Genomic DNA, 19042 nt, shown 5'->3' on the forward strand with positions numbered 1-19042 from the left:
ATTTTTTCCTAAAAGGAAGATGTTCCTTACACACTCTGATGTCATAGGGAAGATCATTCCACAGCTTTGGTCCAGCTACTGACAGAGCCCTTCCCCCTTGTCTAGATTTCCAGAACCTGGGGACACATAACAATTGTTGCTCTCCAGATCTGAGGGACCTCAAGGGGGTATAGGGAAGGAACTTTTTGGTCAGATAGTCGGGACCTTTGCCAATAAGGCATTTGTGAATGGTGCAGCATGTTTTAAACAACACCCTCTGTTTTACAGTAAGCCAGTGGAGTTTGTTTAGAAGTGGCATAGAGGGAGTACGGGCTGGGGCATTGACAACAAGTCGCGCAGCAGTATTTTGCACGACCTGTAATCTGGTCATGACATCCTCATTGGCGGCCAGCAGCAGACCGTTACAATAATCCAGTCTGCTTAACACTAGCGACTGTACTAGTGTTTTCCTTGTTGTATCAGGTAACATGGGAAATACCCGTCGGAGAAGACCAATAACATGGAAACAGGAGCTTACAATCTGGTTGGCATGATGTTTAAGAGTAAGCTCCTGATCCAATTTAACTCCTAGATCTTTCACAGCGACTCTAGGTACGGGGACTGGGCCTAGATCTTGAGTCCACCAGTCAGGAGTCCAGAGTCGTTTGGCTTCCCCAAAGAGCATAACCTCAGTCTTTGAGACGTTACACTGAAGGAAATTTGCTGCCATCCAATGCGCCACCTCTTCCATTCCCTGTGCAAAGGAGTTGCGCACCTCAGGGGTCAAGGTTTTAAAGGGAAAGAGGAGTTGGGTATCGTCTGCATACGATACAGGGATGAATCCATGAGATCTCATGATGTTAGCTAGGGGGGCCACATAGATGTTAAAAAGCGTTGGGCTCAGACAGGAGCCCTGTGGCACCCCCTTTGAGATCTCAACCTCCTCTGACTGGTATGGACCCAGTATGACTCTCTGAGTGCGGTTGGTAAAAAAGCTCTTTAACCAGGCCAGCGCCTTGCCTTCCAGACCGATGTCAATTAGTCTGGAGGTCATGATCTCATGAGAGACAGTGTCAAACGCCGCTGACAGATCTAGGAGCACCAGGATAACGGAAAACCCTTTATCCTGTAGCATACGAAGATCGTCAGCGACGGACAGTAAGGCAGTCTCTGTGCTGTGCCTGGGTCTGAACCCCGACTGGACTACATTAGCGGAAGTAAGCACAATATAAATACAATACCAACGAAGGCTTATTTGTTATACGCGGTGCTATTGTTGCAGTGATCTAGAAGCCCGGAGCATTAAAAAAAAACACGTTAGGGTTTAAAACTCCTGGTTACATCTTTGTGGGCGTGCCCAACCCAGTATAAAATACCTTCCGCAAAAGTACAGCTTTCATTCATTGATACCCTACTTAATTGGAGTCATGTCACTAAAAGTTGCTAAATTATGCACTAATACCATTACATTCGCTATCTGATGTAGCCAAAGGCGACAATTACATTGTTTAAGCGTCTAGGTAATTATTGTAAAATTCTATTGGATCACGTACGATGGATGCAATACTCTCAAAAAGGCTCCTCGCTCAGGTAACGGATCACCATTTGGAAAGTGAGAAGCAGCTCCTCCACCTGCCTATAGTGACATGACTAGATTACGTTAACACTAGGGTCCCGGTCAACTTAGCTTGCACATTTCAATTTAAACGCGGTGATTAAGAGTGCCATTCAAATCAGTTCTGTGCTTTTATGTGGTTGTCTCCAACCCTCCCACCGTTTCCGGACAGGAGCCACAGCCTGAAATGAAACTATTTCCGGGTATGTCCTATATAAGAATTTTTTTTTTTAAGCAGGGCATCGACGCAGCAACATAATCGGATTTCAAATGGGGTGCAAGGTGGTAACGGGGAAGAATGGAACTGTTACCAACTCATTCATACACACCATGATTAGTTATGAGAGAATATCCGGCCCGGAAGTGGACAAGGACCATTCCCCGGCGGAGACAGGCCCCTCATTCAATTTCTGGTAAACACAGACCGGTGCCCCTCTGATCGCAAAGGGGGCGTCGGAGTAGGTGATAAACACACAGCAAGGGTGATAACACGCCCCGCCTCATTCTACTTAGGCCAAATTTTCTTAACAGCTTGCTGTTTACATCTACCGCCGAAGGGCGGGGCTTGGGGGAGGGGAAAAATGCAATGAAGAAAATACCCATAAAAGATGGGTATAAAAGGGGCTCTCTAGGTACGATCGATTAGTAGTAGTGGAGGGAGGATGAGGTGGGGGAAGTAACACCCATAAAAAGTTCTTATGCTGCCCAGTTCATAGAAAATATCCTTCCGCCGATGGGATTGCCGGTGCGGAAACCGCTCGGCCGGAAGCATACTAATATTCCAAAAGCTTGCTTTAACCGACTACCTGGGTGAGGTATGAGAGTAAACCCTGTGCCCCTCACAGACCTCGACCCCGACAATTTTAATGTCTAAATTCCCCCATACTAAAATTCACACTCCCGCCGTGCCACGGTGGAAGCAATCCACACATATCCCAGAGAGACTCGATTGTTGCCGTGATCCGCACGCAGGTCTCCGGTGCCGTACCAGCGGTACCCCCTTGTGTTTTCGTTTCCCCCCTGCCTCACAATGGCAGTTCCCCCCGCTCACCTCTCACTTGCACAGCTCGCGTCTTCGCCGGGCGTTGGCAGCTCTATGCGGGGTCTCTTCACCAGTCTGGCAGGGGCGAAAGAACGCGCATGTAGATAAACTGCATCATTGAAACCCTATAGTTTAACAGACTTCTCAGCACTTTTAGGGGATTTCGTTTTCTAAGTGTATGTAATTCAGGTATTTTCACGTTTTGATATCTTTCAGGTTTCAGGAAGGATACCATTCCTGTTAAAATGGCAGTTATGTTAAACAGTTGAATGGCTTACTTTTACACAATATTTCGTCTATTACGTTATAGTTCAGTGGACCGAGCAGGAGACATACTGAGTAGTTTAGAGAGGGAAGGTGGGCGCATCAAGTAACAAGTCAGGTCCCGGGCCGGCAGCCAATGACAGCGCGGCCCGGGAATGACGTCAGGGGGGTGTCCCGGGCCGGCAGCCAATCACAGCGCGGCCCGGGGAATGACGTCACGGGGTGTCCCGGGCCGGCAGCCAATGACAGCGCGGCCCAGGACAAAGGGGCGGGACTTAAAAAAACACAGAGAAACGCCCCCGAATCGCGTTTTCACAAGAAAGCGTGATTGACAGCCTCTGTCTCCCAATGGCTAGCCTCCATTTATGGAGCTAGCCAATGAGAGACAGAGGCAGAACCAAAGCCAAATGTAAGAACATGAGATTTCGCCTTGGGCGGCGGAGCAACTGCTACGCAGTTGCAACGCCAGGCGAAACCTAAAAACAAAAGGTACGTTCTTTGTATTCAAAGAGGCAGGTATCCAACGTACCTCTCTCCTAAAGGGCCGAACATTATTGCCACCTAGGCCCTTTTTTTTATTACATATTTGCTATTCTTTCTTGTACTTTATAACCACATATTAGATGAGCGTCTATTGTGGAGCCTATCAAAGACTCACTGCTTCACAAAGGTAAATTTGGTCAAAAACATAAAATTGCAACCAAATATACTATAGTTACCCTGTAAAAGATATCCACAAAGGGGTTCCTGGTAGTGTAAATGCATTGAGAAGTGTGAATTTCTCCATCACACCACCAAGAAAACAGCCTTCATACATTTGAGGTGGGAAGTGGGCGTTTTATTGGAATATTTGACTTGGAAGTTTGGGCCCACCCATAAAAATGTATATTTCTGAGCATTCCCAAACTCCTTTCTACCCCCTTTCCATCCTTAAAATGTTTAGCACTTTACTCCAGCAAAGAGCTGGAGTAGCTCCTCACCCAGGGTTGCTAGCGGAACAAATCATCCTCATATTTGGTGGAGGTGTAGAGGGAGGACTTTTTTCCCCGGGGAAATGTTTTCCCCATGGAGAAAAAAACAGTGTGTTTGTATAGGGGGCTCCATTATGCTGCCAACTTTTTCTCTATAGACAACTCCGTATAGGGGGAATAGGACTCCTCAGGAACAGTCACCTGTCACTCCTAGAAGACTGGCGCAGCTTTACAGGTGTACTTCAGGTAATGTTTGTGAATACCAAAGAGTAGTAAATCTACAGTACCATGTAGATTAAAACCGCAGTTCCTATTTTACAAAAACATTTTTTTTTAAGACAGGCCTAAAGTTACTATTTATTTATGCGTTTTCATATAGAGCGTACTTTACCCGAAGGTGCCAGAGCGGTTTGCAATAGAACCAGTTATGTTACATAAGGACTTCAAAGTACATGAATTACATATAAAATACGAAACAAATACATTCATCTAAACCCGAAAAGAAAATATAAGGAGAGATGTGCAATTCAAACTAAACGCATAAATATAATCTGCCAATATTGGCGGGAGCTAAGCACAAAGTATTAGCAGGAAGTGAGTGCAGAGTATAGAAATAGCATAATGATATTATATAGCACAGCATTATGAAAGACAGGTTGGTCAGTTTGCAGTCCAAAAAGCCTCCAAGGGTCCCAGTCTCTAGCCGTGTCCCTGCCATGTGCCTGGAGGGCAGGCTCACGCTACATAAGGAGATCAAAAGAACATAATCCTAATAAAAGAGCCTGACAGTGATGACATAACGGCACAAGCTACTCGCAGGATGGATGTATGCACAAACAGTAGAGCGTTCCATATCAAGGGTGGTGGAGGGGAGCTGTTTGATGTGGAACACACTCAGCATGAGGACGATGTTGCAGTCTCCTCTGGCACCTAGGGCATCTCCAAGGCAGCAGTAGAGATCCCTGGTTGCCTCCAGGGTCTCAATGGGGGTACAGGAGTTCCATTTTGTGTTGCTTGACTGAGCACATGTACTGGAGGTTGAGATGGAGATGGCTGAGTGGGACAATCTGCGGGGATGTCCAAGTCAGAGGGGGGTGCGGGCTCACCCTTGGCACCGAGTTGGTGTTTCCGTGTTGGTTGCAGCAGTCTCCCGACTACCAGTAGACTGGGTACAGAGGGGCACTGACAGTGGACTCAGGACCTCACACAAAAAGATCAGTGGCAGTCTCCCAACCACCAGTCAGCCGTGCATGGCTGTGAACCCACAGCAAACCCAGGACAAACACTTCGGACGAGACGGGGTCGGGCCACAAAGTTAACCTTGCCATCTCACAAGGGCCCTCCTTATCACCAAAATGGTGTTCTCCAACATCAACCAGTAACCCCTGGCCACCTGGACGCCCACCTGGACATCCCACAACAGATGATGCACTGCAGTCTCCTGACCACTGCTCACGGGCATAGCAGAGCACATTAGCGGACCTGGAACCATACGTCAGGCGAGTCGGGCCGGGCCACAACTCATACCACCGTCCTGCTGGAGTGGGCTTCACCGCCAAGACGGTCTTCCGTCTTTCCCTTCTTCTTTGTTGTTTGGCAGTCCTCAACCGTGCTCCTTGTTGTGCCGCCATGATACTGGATTTTGGGCTCTGTTGTCCGCTATGGGAGATTGAGAAATCATTTCCCTCGATTCCCGATATGCAGTGGCTTGATGGAGGGGCTTTGCTGGGATTTGCAATCCGAGTCCGGGAGATCCTTAGCAGTCGGCTAGAAGGTGGTCCCCCTGTCATTCATGGTGTGCACTATACATCAGCCCCTATGCTTCCAAACAACATTGGCCTGATTGGCAAAATAGACGTGAAGGCATTTAGATACTCATCGTGAAGATTTCAATGAACCTCAAATCGAATCTGAATATGACATGAAGCCTGGCAAAAAGCCTATTTTGTCAGGTCGAAATGGAAGTTTAAAATTGCACTACAGGCTGAAGTGGCAGGCTGAGACATTTAATTTACAGTTCCTGATTACATGTACTACCATTTACTAGAGACATATAAGTACATTAAATTTGCCAATTCAGTGTATACCGATGTTACCATGTCTAAGGGAGAGAGCACAAACCCTTTACCACTGATTAGCAGGGGGAATGTACACACAGTCCTAGAGCCAACAAAAACGAAATCAGCAAAAATTGGGAAGTGAAGGCAAAAAGTCTGGGGAAATACCACACCAAGGATGTCAGGTCTAGCACAGTGGTTGATATTAATTCAAGCGTTGCACCCATCCTCTATTTTAGTTTTCTGCTCTTACATTTTTGGAGGTCCCGTAGACATTGTGCACCAACTATCAACTAGGGGATCATATGTGTGATATGCACAGCACGTCTCAGCATTGTCACTTTATACCATTCTGGTGTTCTTCCTCACACAGACAGCCTCAGCCATTCTGACGCTTACGATTAACCCCTCCGCTACGGGGTGTTTTCCCCCAAGCTGTGCGGGGGGAGGGCGGTCACGCGCGCAGCACCGCTGTGCTTGTGACGAGCTGATCTCGTCATGAGGCGCAGCGGAGCTGCCCTCATGGCGAGCTGAGCTCGTCACGGCCACACCCGTTTTTAGAACGTTCAGCACAGCGGGGAAATTAGCCCCGCGTGCGAACGTTCCAACGGCCGTGACGAGCTGAGCTCGTCATGAGGGCAGCTCCGCTGTGCCTCATGACGAGCTGAGCTCGTCAGCAGCACCCATGTGGTTAATGGATGAAGACCAGAGGATGGGGGATATAAGTCTACCTAACCTCACCTTGGTGTCTCATGCAAAACTTCATGGAGTATATTGTGAGTCGGGGGAGGAAGAGTTGGAGGTCTCATCTGTTAGGCAGAACGGCAAAGTTATTGGAGCTGACTATATGTCTGGACACACTTGACCTTTACATCATACCAAGAAGTGGATTCAATGTGGGTGATAACATGATGCTGTTTGGGCCTAGGAGAAAGCCTTCCATCACTCACCAGTTCCCATATTAAGTGACCTCCTATATCTGGATAAAAATCAATAAACTAGAGCTCAGTTCTGACTATGAGAGTAGGATTTCCAAGATACATCCTGTGTCTTTAGCTGCCCTATTGGATGTGTGCTGACTTGCTTGCTACTCACAGGAAATTTATTTTGAGACATACCGAAACATAAACTTTACATTTTGAAACTCTTATATTTAATTTCGAAAATATGGCCATTCGTTAATTTATACACATGATCCTGATCTCTCATGGGAAACACAGGTGTTTTGTTCATTTTTGGGAAAGTGTCTTATGCATACTGCTTTTCTGTAGTTGATAACTGTGCTCAAGAAAAGCGCTCTGATCCCGTCAATACTTGCTACATAAAACTGCCAAAAGAAATCCATATAATTGTTAAACAACATTTTCCTGTAAATGTTACCCTGTCCGTTTAAAGCAGTTCTCTTTGTTAATGAAATGTTGTACACTGCATCATAACACTGTCATGGAATGCCAATCACATCACCCTAAATATGCCCACTGACTAGCAATCTTCCGAAGTCCTCCCCAGTCTCTCCGTCAGACATCTGTCATTTAAAATTAGACCCTGCGTCGATTCCTTGACTCAAACAGTTATTTAAGATACAGGAAGCTACCATTATCTTCTCTGATTTAATAACATTTTAAATTAGTTAAAGTTTTCTATCCTGATCAATAGTGGTCTTCTTACACTTTGTATTTCCAATAACCGGGCTCCTTAATAGGCGCCTAACTGCTTCCATGAAGTGACTATAGATCCCCAAATCCCGCCTGAGTGAATGTCCGCAGCTCATGGTCTATGTGATGAAGTCATTTAAAGGACATTTCTTTCCACAAACGACCAATCGATAGGATATTATTGCATCTGTAGAGCATCAATCAACCTTGCAGATTTCATATGCATCTGTTCATGAGCACTGAGGGCAGAGTGAATCATTCTTGGATCTATTGGCTTCTTCACCCATATAGCAAATAGCGCGTCGTGAACAGGGAGGTGACAGCCCACCTGCCTTAATAAACAAGCATTGGCAAAGTCAATAGGTCTGGTTGTATTGTACTAACCCATTCAGTATAAGCGCATCAGGGACAGCCGGAGCAGAGAAGGAGGGCTTGGCTGTATTGTAGTCCTTTATACTTTTTAATGCAAAAACTTAGTGGGGGTGGAAGGGTATAGCCACACAGCCAATACCATTAGCCAAAAGATGAACACTCCACTGAGTGAGATACTGCAAGAAGAGAAGGACTCACTCGACGGAAACTTTCTATAGGAGATTTTGACAAGTGGAGCCAAGTGAAATGTTCCCTATAGAAAGCTATGCATTAATTTGTTCTAAAAATGAGGTAAATGGTTGAAATCTTCCACTCTGATTGGGAAAAATCTGCGCAAAGAAGCAATCATGCTTGCAAAAAATATTCATTCCATCTCAGGAGATTTAAATTCTATGAGAAAACTGCAAAGATTTGGGGACATTTAAGTGAATTTTTCACACTTGATGGAGTTTGACTATCTAAGCAGCAAGAGACCATTTGGTGGATGTGTGCGCTATAAGAACCGGAAACATAGCACAGCAACAGAAACATCTAGGAGCAATCAAGGAAATGCATCATTTGTTATTAAAGGCTAGATTTAGGATAGTCCCCCGGCATTATTGTAAAGATAGCTTATTTCATTGCCAGAAGTTGTTTATTTCTAAATCAAAAGCCTGGTAAATTGTATCTCAAATTACTGACCGCTAAAAGTGTTGTACATAGGGAACAATGCAACAACAATCTAAAGTTTTAAATTGGATAAGAGAGCAAACTAATTTCTGATGACGTTGTGAAATCTTTTCTCTGATGTAGCACTTTGTACATTTTTATGAGCTATAATTAGGCCTCGGCAGAGTTCTACACAAAGTGAAAAGAAAACTCCACCACGATAAGTGGAGTGCTACAAGCGGCAGAGTGCCTTACATCACACTGTTTGTGCTGATTTTTAGCACCAGGTGTTTGTCTGGCACTTTAAAACCAGCGCAAGAGGGCGCTGCTTCTTTCTGCCACTCGAGTAGAAGTTCTACTCGAGCAGCAGCTTCCTCACGTGAATGGAAGGGTTCTCAACGCAAACAGTAGCAACCTTCGCAACTGCCCGCATTGAGAAATCTCGCTGGAAGGTGGTCTGGGTTTGAATTGTTCAGCGTCATGGGACAAACAGGGCAACATACAAGCTCTGATCCAGAGAGCTTTTGTCCTGATGAGAACTCCAAACCCGCTGCGAGTTCGGAACGCGTAGACGCTTTCTTTTGAGCCATAAGATTGTAACAATCTTGTTCCAACTGTTACACATTTGATAAAGGAACTGTCTATGGCATATTGTGAATATTGTAATTCAAGTATACATAGCGTGTGGTGTATGTGAATGTTTGAGAAAGAATGTTTGAGACATATGAATGTAGTGAGTTTGAATAGAAATGTATAGAGGGTAATGTTTCATGGTAAATTTGTGTAAAGCTGTATATGTTTTGTACAGATGGTTTTTGAAGTATAAAATTGGTGAAAAATTAACCAAAAAATAAAGTAAAAGAAAATGAAAAATAAATAGATTTATTCTGAGAAAAATTGCGATGACACGTATTGTTTACTTCGTATGTATCACTGAATGCAAATAAGAAGAACAAGAACAGTATTGGCACTCTTTTGTTCAGTATTAGTCAGTGGCTTGGCCGTGCTGTTGGGAGCCCAGACCCAGTGGTGGTTTTTCGTCGTTGGTGAGCACCAGCAAGTAAATAAAGCAGCAGAGCCGAGTTTTTCAGATTTCTCTCCACGGAGCATGAAAAACTCCGTGACCGGAGCAGAGTTCTCAGCCCAGGCCTAGCTATAATATAATAAATTCTTGATGTTTTATTGTCAGAAGTTGTAATAAAATGAATGTTGTCTAATAACGGATTTTAATTATTAAATATTCCACTGGGCTGAGCCATGAAGTGATTGATAAGGTCAAAATTCAATGGCCGATAGAGGCTTATCGAAGAAAGCCAATGGTTTAAAGAGATGGAACCAAAGCGTACTCTGTATTCAGAAAGCAGTAATGCAGTTTGACAGCTGTGCTTTCAAAACTCAGACAACATTTGAACAGTGACTGCATGTAGGTAGAAGGAGGAGAGCATGAAGGTAACGTGCATCCTGGAAAAAAAGCCTGTATTAAGCAATTAGTAAAGTGGGTTTACCTTCCCTCTACAAAAGGTTATAGGGCCAGTGCCCGCATTTCTCAGCCGTCTTTTCCCAGAGCTCCCTCTTTCGCCGTGTATTGAAAGGTACACATCTCCACAGGCCTCAGCATTCTTATCACTTCCGGTGTGTACATGAACAGTATATTCTATAACTGAAAGAAACACACAAGAGGCATGGGTACACGGAGCAACAACAAACTAAAAACAGAGTTTTGTCCGACATTAGAGATTCCTTTGATCAGAAGTCACTTGACACTCTCCATTTGGAAAAGTAAACAACATTATTTTGAACAGGTTGCAAATCAAGAATACTAGTGCAATCTGAAAATGAGATTGATAAGGAATCACATTTCCAGATTGTGCGTCTTTGCACAAGTGCAGTGCAAAATAACATTCACCTGAATCGACTTGTCGAAAAGAGAACTTTGACACCTGTCATCCAGAGCAATTATACATTTTTAACTGGCTAGCTGATGCAAGTATCGGGAAAAAATTGTAGGGATGAAGACTTTGTGCATTCAGAACCTGTGCCTGGCGTGATATGTATATATAAAAACTCGACATATATAACAAAACTGAAATGTGCTTTTGTCAAATTCTGTTATCAGTCCGAGTAGTTTATTTCAGCCTTAGTACAAAATCTATAAAGCCATAACACATGCGTCTAAAATACAGTGTAGATCTATTATAGATACAGTCAAAATGGTATGTTTGATAAAAAAAACAGTTGGAATAATACTTTTAGTGCAACAGGACGTTCCATTCTGCCTATCTGTATAAACCGAATAAAATGGCACCATGAATATTTCTAATGAGCAAATACATACCATAGAGGAGGCTTATCTGTTAAGCTCCATGTTATACTATTGTAACCTGTTAATTTGTTATCGATAGATACTTAATACGTCATTTAACCAGTTTATTGGTATTATACAAGAATGAATCTATTGTACTATAAAGGACTGTGTCTACTTTACCTCAGGCAATGTAAAGCGCTCTGATACCCAAGGGTCTAGTTCGCGCTATACAAAACTTTCTAAATAAAATAAATAAATAAATAAAATATTTCCATGGTTTATGCAGTATATACATTGCTTATACTGCACCTTCTTAGTGGTACCAGTGTGCATCGGATTTTTCTTTGGTCCGTAATTTTTTTTACACTGCATCCTTTGACTACAGTTTGAATTGTCGCTTTTCCAACCGAGGTGCTGGTCTGCATCTGGTATTTCCAGGTAAATTATTTATAATTCATCTAAATGCTGCTGCACATCAGGTTTTACCGCTAAATTATCATAATCTGTATCTGGGTATAACTCTGAACCCGATTGCCTCCTATAAATAAATTCAAACTGAATTCAGGTGCTGCTTGTCAAAATACTGGGTATTCCCTCTGAAATGTTCCCTTGCACACCTGGGCACTGCCACTAATTCTTTCATTCATCTTTGCATGCATGTGACTGCTGAGCGATTCAGGGTGAATTATCTGTTCCACATTCAGAGGCTACCTTCATTCGCATTGTGGTGCACTTGGGTGCTGTTCAGCATCAGGTGCCTTGTCTGACTTCTTTTTCTGCACTTGGTTGCTGCTCCTAAATGATCATGTTTTCCACTTGGGTGCTCTGTGCAAAGGGTTTTATTCTGCATCCGCTGCACATTCTGAATTACTTAACATTCTGAACAATATTGTTACATTTCTGGGTCTTCTCCTTCAGGTTGTTTCATCTGAATTTATTCAAGTTAGTTCTTTCATTTTGCATCTGCAAGCTGCTTCTAAATTGTTCCTTTCCGTCTTTGTTGCTTCTTGAAATTACTTATTCTGCTACCATCCATCACAGTGTTACCTGTCAAACTGTCAACTGTTTATTGTTCCTTCGGGGATTTTCTCTGAATTGTGTCGTATTGGACCTGGGTATTTCTTTATATGTAGGTGTGAAATGCAAATTGTTTATTCTGCACCTCACTGCGCCATCTGCCCTATTTATACAGCATTTGACTGTTGCTTCCAATCAGTCATATTTGCTCCAGGGTTCAATCTGGGCTACCCAGCAGCAAGGAGCTTTTTCAGAATTGTTTTATACTATGGTTTTCTCTGATCAATACCTGAGTGTTCCTCTGCATCAGAGCGACCTGGTCTTCATTTCTATTTATGAAGATATTTTGTCAGATCATGCTCATATGATGTCTGAACAACAAAACAGAACAAATGCCAGTACAGTACTATTGCCTAAATACTTTAATATACAGACTCATGAAACTAAATCAACAGGTCCACACTGTTTAAAGTGCCATTATTCATTTTAATTGGCAACACGCATTTTAAATGCTTATCAAAAAACACTCTATACACATACAAAATATATTTACAGAAAAACGATCAAAAACAGACTTAATGAAAACCTATACACCACAGAGACACCCACAATCATTCAATACATCCCTTCATTCATTCCCTCAATCATTCTCAACATAAAATGCATTCAACCCTCACACCACGCACAAGCCTCACCGGTTCGGGCCAGACCTGACTAGTATAACTTAAAGGTGACCACGTACCAGGGAGGTCTACTCCGACAGCAAAAGTCAAACAACCAGACAATGCAACTACAATCTCACCAAGGTGCACACCTAAATCAAGACTTACAAAGTCTACAATATACCACAATTATTTACAGTCCACCAGTGGACGACCTAATTAACAACTAGGTTTGTTTGACAAAAAAACAACAAAAAAGGTTGACGCGTTTCAAACCCAACAGGTTACAGGGTTCTCATCAGGACCACAGAATTTCCCGATACACTCTGGAATTATGCATTGAAAAGGTGATTCGGAAATCGCTTCAGCAACTTGAAAGCTTAAACACTTGTGGGAAGACTCGTTTGAGACACCTTTCTACACTCCCTCATTGCTTCATTCCTGATATAGATTGGGTCTGCCGTTTGACTAAGATTCTGTGGTCCTGGTGAAAACCCTGTAACCTGTTGGATTCGAAATGCGTCGACCATTTTTGTTGTTTTTTTTGTCAAACAAACCTATTTGTTAATTAGGTTGTCCACTGGTGCACTCTAAATAATTGTGTTATATTGTAGACTTTGGATGTCTTGATGTAGGTGTGCGCCTTGGTGAGAATGTAGTTACATTGTCTGGTTGTTTGACTTTTGCTGTTGGAGTAGACCTCCCTGGTACGTGGCCACCTTTAAGTTATACTAGTCAGGTCTGGCCCGACCCGGTGAGGCGTGTGCATGGTGTGAGGGTTGAATGCATTTTATGTTGGGAATGATTGAGGGAATGAATGAAGGGATGTATTGAGTGATTGTGGGTGTCTCTGTGGTGTATAGGTTTTCATTAGGTCTGTTTTTGATGGTTTTTCTGTAAATACAATTTTGTATGTGTATATAGTGTGTTTTTAGATAAGCAATTAAAAAGCTTGTTGCCAATTAAAATGAATAATTGCACTTTGAACAGTGTGGACCTGTTGATTTAGTTTCATGGGTCTGGATATTAAGTGATTTAGGGAACTGTACTCAATACTGGCATTTGTTCTGTTTTGTTGTTATATTGACTCAGTCTTACTCAGTAGAGTCAAGGCCCTTTGGTGTTCTTTCATATAATGTCTGAAGGCAGCGGCGGCCATCACAGGTAAGCACGGTAGGGCGGGCAGGGCGCAGCGGGGGAAGCAGACGGATGACAGAATAGGTGTTATTTATTTAATTATAGCTATTCCGTCATCTGTTGACTTACCCCCGCTCCCACCCGGATCTGCCTCCGCCCGCCCCACAGCCCCACTGCACTTACATGAGCCGGCTGCCACTGTCTATTGGGGAGGGGGATGTTGTTTCTATAGACCACAAACCATCGCTATGCTATACATAGCTTTATTATTTTGCTTTCTCCGTTACAAAATTCACTTCCTGAGCGGAGTCCTTCTGCAGCGTTCCTACCTCTTTAATCATTCTTGGTGACGTCAATGTTAGGTTTCAACTTATAAGTCACAGTGATCTCAAAACCATTACATATCCCTGGAATTCACTGACTTGCCCCAAAGTGCCTCTGGACCTCCTCCTCAACTGGAGATATCTTAAATGCATCTTCTCTGATCCACCGATGATACACATCTAAAATCCCTGTCTGTTCTCTACAATAAGGATGACATTATTCCCTTCTTTGTTGCTGACACCTCTTGACAATCCTCACAAGACTGTTCCTAAAAGTGAAAGGAGGAAACTCTTCACAAGAAAAGGCCTCTTTTTGCATGAGCACCCCCAAACTTTGGACTGATGCTGATGTTTTTTTGACTCCGAGAGTGCAGTGAGGTCTGCTAATCAGACCTAATTTACAGCGCTCTGACCCTTAAAAGTGCATGTTTAATTGACATACCCAATTGGCATAAGTTAACTTACATATACGTCTCTAGTATATGGTACCAGGGGTACTCAGGGCCTATGAGCAAAAGTGTCCCTCGTGGACTGCAGCACTTATTGTGCCACCATGAGTGTGACAACGTAATAGCATGTCTTCCAGCCAGCCACTGCAGACTGGTAGAGCAGTTTTAAACTGCTAACTCGACTTTGTCATTTAAATTAATGACAAATTCCAGACCTTCGACAGGTTGCTGTATATCAAAAAGTAGGAAATGCATTTTTATTTGTCCTAACAGTAAAACCTCTATGTTGCCCTTCTTACTGTAGAAAGGCTAGTGGCCCCATGGAAAGAACAAGGTTACACGTGGACAACTCAGCTGTGCTGACATCTGAATGGAACTAATAAAGATGCCATTTTAAGGCATCAAAAGTATCATTGCATTAAACCTGACTTGATGCCCAAGTCAAATTTAATGTAACATTTGAGGAAAAGGCAAGTTTAGAAAGTTGCAAATATGTTACCCAAAGTTTTCTTTGGCCATATACAGTTGCTGTCTATAAACCAGCTGGGCTTGATCCTGTAAGGCCACCTTGGGGGCGGGATCAGTACAAAACCAAAGAACAGAGAGGACACCAAGTCGCCGTGAATCAAAGACAATTATGAAGGAATAAAGCACCAGTAAGGACAGGAATCCTGTGTGACCAAGAAGCCTTTTGCAATTAATTTATCTTATTTAATTATTATTTCGAATTAGCACTGATTGTGGAAAGAACAAACAGTATAGCAGCAAATTCACTAGACTGAACAAAAAGACAATCACATGCACCATAATTATGACATTCACATTAATGATCAAATAATGCAAATCAAAAACACACAAAAATAACAGTTAAATTGATCTTCATTTTGCGAAAATAGCACGAACAGTCAAGATGTTATTAATCACAGAAAAAAGTAACACAAACTAGTCTTTGTGAATGCTTGGCACAGTTCATCAGGTCCCAGGCAAGGGAGGTGGTATGATAGTCATTTCAATCCTATTCCTATTATAAGGAGACTATTCCCCTCCTTAATTGCTAATTTTCACCACAAAAGGTAATTTGAGATTTAACCAAGTAGGAATAGCTTTTCCACATTCCTCTCTTTTGGAAAATGCTGAAGGACTTCCCTATGAAGGTGGGTGCATATCTATTTTTATTTAGTCAAATATGTTTTTCTGCTTCAGTTGGTTCCATCAAAATGTAATTTTCCCCTTCGTATTTAAAGCAGACGATCTTTTGAGTAGTTCATACATTTCTTCTTCAGTGAAACTAAGTATTTGCAAGGCAGACATTACCCATAGATGGGTATGGAAAAAGTGTATTTGTCAGTGCTAATCATTCGATCAATAGGGATGATAGCTAAAAATAATACTAACTTTGTGTGAAAGAGAACCCTCATGCTACTGCACAGACTCAAATATCAGGTCACCCTCCTCCTCAGGGTTTTCCTGCTGCTCATCTAGATCATCCCCTCCAACCTGGGACTCCACACAGGCCCTCAAGGCTTCCTGCAGCTCCACCTTCCGGGTGAAGCCTCTCATGGACCTAAAAATCTTTGCAAAAACTCTTCATCTGAGCCACAGTGTAACACTCTAACCTGGCCAGATCAAACTCCAAAACTTCAGTTGCAGGTGAAGTTACAGGTATAGTTTTAGCAGGTTGAGACATAATTTAGCAACAAAAAGAAAAAGGCAAGGAGGAAGAATTGTAGTGAACAATCAATTACTGAGTGGTATTGCATAAACACAAGTTCATTCCTCATGGTTGATCACCAAAGTTAGAAATCTGGTTTCTTGTTGGCAAAGGTATGCGCCCTGTCCAAACAGAAGCAACAATCCTAGTAAGGTAAGCTAGATACACACTAAAAGATAACCTATGCTCACCTTTTTGTTGCTTGGCACATAGAAGTCACGCTTATCTAAAGAGGCAATGTGCAAAGTATTTGAGCAACACACACACACACATGTACAATGAATAGACCACAAAAAGAGTCAACACAAGTTTAAAAAATAGAGTATTTTATTCTGTACAAAACAAAACCAAAACAACAATAATCCAATGTATAGAAGTTGAGATATTGAATTCTAAAAGAATAAATGCAATAAAGTGCTTAGAACCAAGTAGCGATAAAAAGGTTATTTTAGTTCATACTGAACCAGAGCAAAGTCAAACTTCGGGCTTACATCGTGGAAGTGCAGGTGGTCTACAGAACCCATGCAGACCCCCAGTGAACAAAGTACCTTTTCTGGTCGCAAACAACAAGATGCTTTGATCTCCATGCAGTGAAGGCGATGCGTTATTTCCGAATGGTGTCCGAGTCAAGAGGCGTCGAGTAATGCATCAGTTTCAGGCACGCAGTTAGGGAGATGAGTTGATTTCACCAAACTGCAGTGGCAGGGATACATTATCCACCGCGTCGATCTCTGGAGACAAAGTGATGGCTCTGAGGCGATGAGCAAATTTTACTACTGAAATTGGGTTGATGAGCTGCATCTGTTACACATAGGCAGGATATGTGTCACAATCTGTGTTGCAAGTTTCTGGACCACGTCCAGTGAGTCAGGAGCAGGAGTAGAGACTTTGATTTCCCTGAGTCACAAGCAACTGGAGGCAACCCAACAAGCACTTGGAGATCACTTTGAGTGAAGGCAGAGTCCAGCTCTCCTTCAGCAAGGTCAGAGAGCAGCAGGCAGTAGGGAAACACAAGAGAAAAGCAGGCTTTCAAAGTCTGAAGTCCAAAGATGAGTCCTTTAAACAGCACAGCAATTCTTCTGACAGTGGTTCAGTTCAAGATCCAGAAGTGTCTGAGTTTAAGGGGTCAGAGACCTAGTACTTATGTCTAAACGTACCTTTGATGTGGGGGTGACTTCAAAACAACTCTCTAAAGTGCACCAATATCCATTTCAACTCAGTCCTGACTGACGGGCTGTCAGTCCTTTGTGTGGGCACAGGGCACCCTTCCACCCTGCCCAGGGAAGGTCACCAGAATAGAGATGTATGTAGATGGATACTCAGACATACCTATCCTTCCTGTGTTGTGGCTGTCTAGAGGGAATGCACAAAGTGTAGCTGCCACCCACCCCAGACATGTATTGAAGACAGGCTTTTAGGCATACAGAGCAGTACATGCAGTGACATGTCCACTATCTAAAATTGGCATTTCTAAACTAGTAATGTTAAATCCAACTTCATCAGTAAGTAGGATTTATCATTAACATTCCAAACATATAAAACATGAAAAAGCTACTCCTCTCTGAACAAGAAAGAACTTCAGCTTAAAAGTGTATTAAGTAATTCCCAATGCTAACCTATGAGAAGAGTAGGCCTGACAGTAGTGAAACACGAAATAGGCTGTTTGTCACTACCAGGACATGTAAAACATTAAAGTACATGTCTTAACTTTACTTTATTTAGCACCCTGCTCTTATTGCTACCTAGGGTCTACCTTAAGTGTGACTTATATGTAATAAATGGTGAGTTTAAGGCTTGGCAAGTAGTTTTAAATACAAACTCCAAGTTGCAGTAAGCTGCACACCCAGGTACTGCAGTGGCAGGTCTGAGACAGGTGTGAAAGGCTAATTCTGTGGGTGGCACAATAATAATCCACATTTGTAAAGCGCGAACAATCACCCATAAGGGTCTCTAAGGGCCATCTGGAAGATTAAGCAAGCTATTGCCAAGAGTCACAGGGTGCTGGGCTAATCTGCCGCCGGCACCGGGGATCGAACCGTGATCCCCAGATTCCGAAGTCAGTCGCCCTGGCCGCGGCATCACACCTCTTCCTCACAATCAGTGCCACAGCCCACAAGTAGCATTTAACTTACAGGCCCTAGGTATATGGTTTATTACCTTACAAGGGACTTACAAATAAATAAAAATGGTCAATCAGGTATACTCCAATTATACACATGTTTAAGGAAGAAGCACATGCACTTTTTAGCACAGATTAGCAGTGGTTAAGGGCTCAGAGTTCTAAGGTCAGCAAAAAGATTAAGCAAAACACACAGGCACAAAGCAAAATGACTGGAGGAATACCACCATAAGGTTGACAGGTCTAACAATGTCTCATTGAGATCCATAAATGGATGACCTGTTATCCCCTGAAACTCAAACCCCACAAGACTAAGATATTGACCTGTGGACTTTCTTGGAGGTGCTGCCTTCCTCTTGATGGGTTGCTCTTCATCATCAGCCAAATCCCTCTACCTTTGTAAAAAGCATTGCAGTCACCCATGAAGCGTGCCTTAACTTCTAGTTGCAAGTCAACAATATTGTCACACCCTCCCACTTCTATGACTGCTCAGCTATATTCTTGGCCATCCCCAAGATTTAAAGCCACAGCTGACCTGGTGCGCTCTTACCATTGCTATGCCAATGACCTCTCTTCTTGATGCTCCTGATTATCTCCTATAAAATCTACAAAGAGTCCGGAACTTACCTTAAAAATTGCACTACGCATTTGACCCCATAATCTCTTAATTTCTGTTCTGCATGCCCCTCACTGTTTCTAGTAGCAATGGCAGCTTC

General features: G+C 42.9%; 2 protein-coding genes across 2 annotated transcripts in view; both read right to left on the minus strand.

The window, feature by feature from the left end:
- Window positions 1–10258, minus strand: part of LOC144828042 (lipoxygenase homology domain-containing protein 1-like) — a 224298-nt gene extending 214040 nt beyond the window's left edge. Inside the window, exon 1 of the mRNA XM_078686180.1 lies at window positions 10109–10258. The gene's annotated coding sequence lies outside the window, so the exon portion shown is untranslated. The remainder of the gene's footprint in view (window positions 1–10108) is intronic.
- Window positions 1–19042, minus strand: part of RP1 (RP1 axonemal microtubule associated) — a 1491030-nt gene that overhangs the window by 49780 nt on the left and 1422208 nt on the right. The gene's annotated exons all lie outside the window — the stretch shown is intronic.

Source organism: Lissotriton helveticus, chromosome 4_1 (assembly GCF_964261635.1).
Source record: "Lissotriton helveticus chromosome 4_1, aLisHel1.1, whole genome shotgun sequence".
NCBI classification, from domain to species: domain Eukaryota; kingdom Metazoa; phylum Chordata; class Amphibia; order Caudata; family Salamandridae; genus Lissotriton; species Lissotriton helveticus.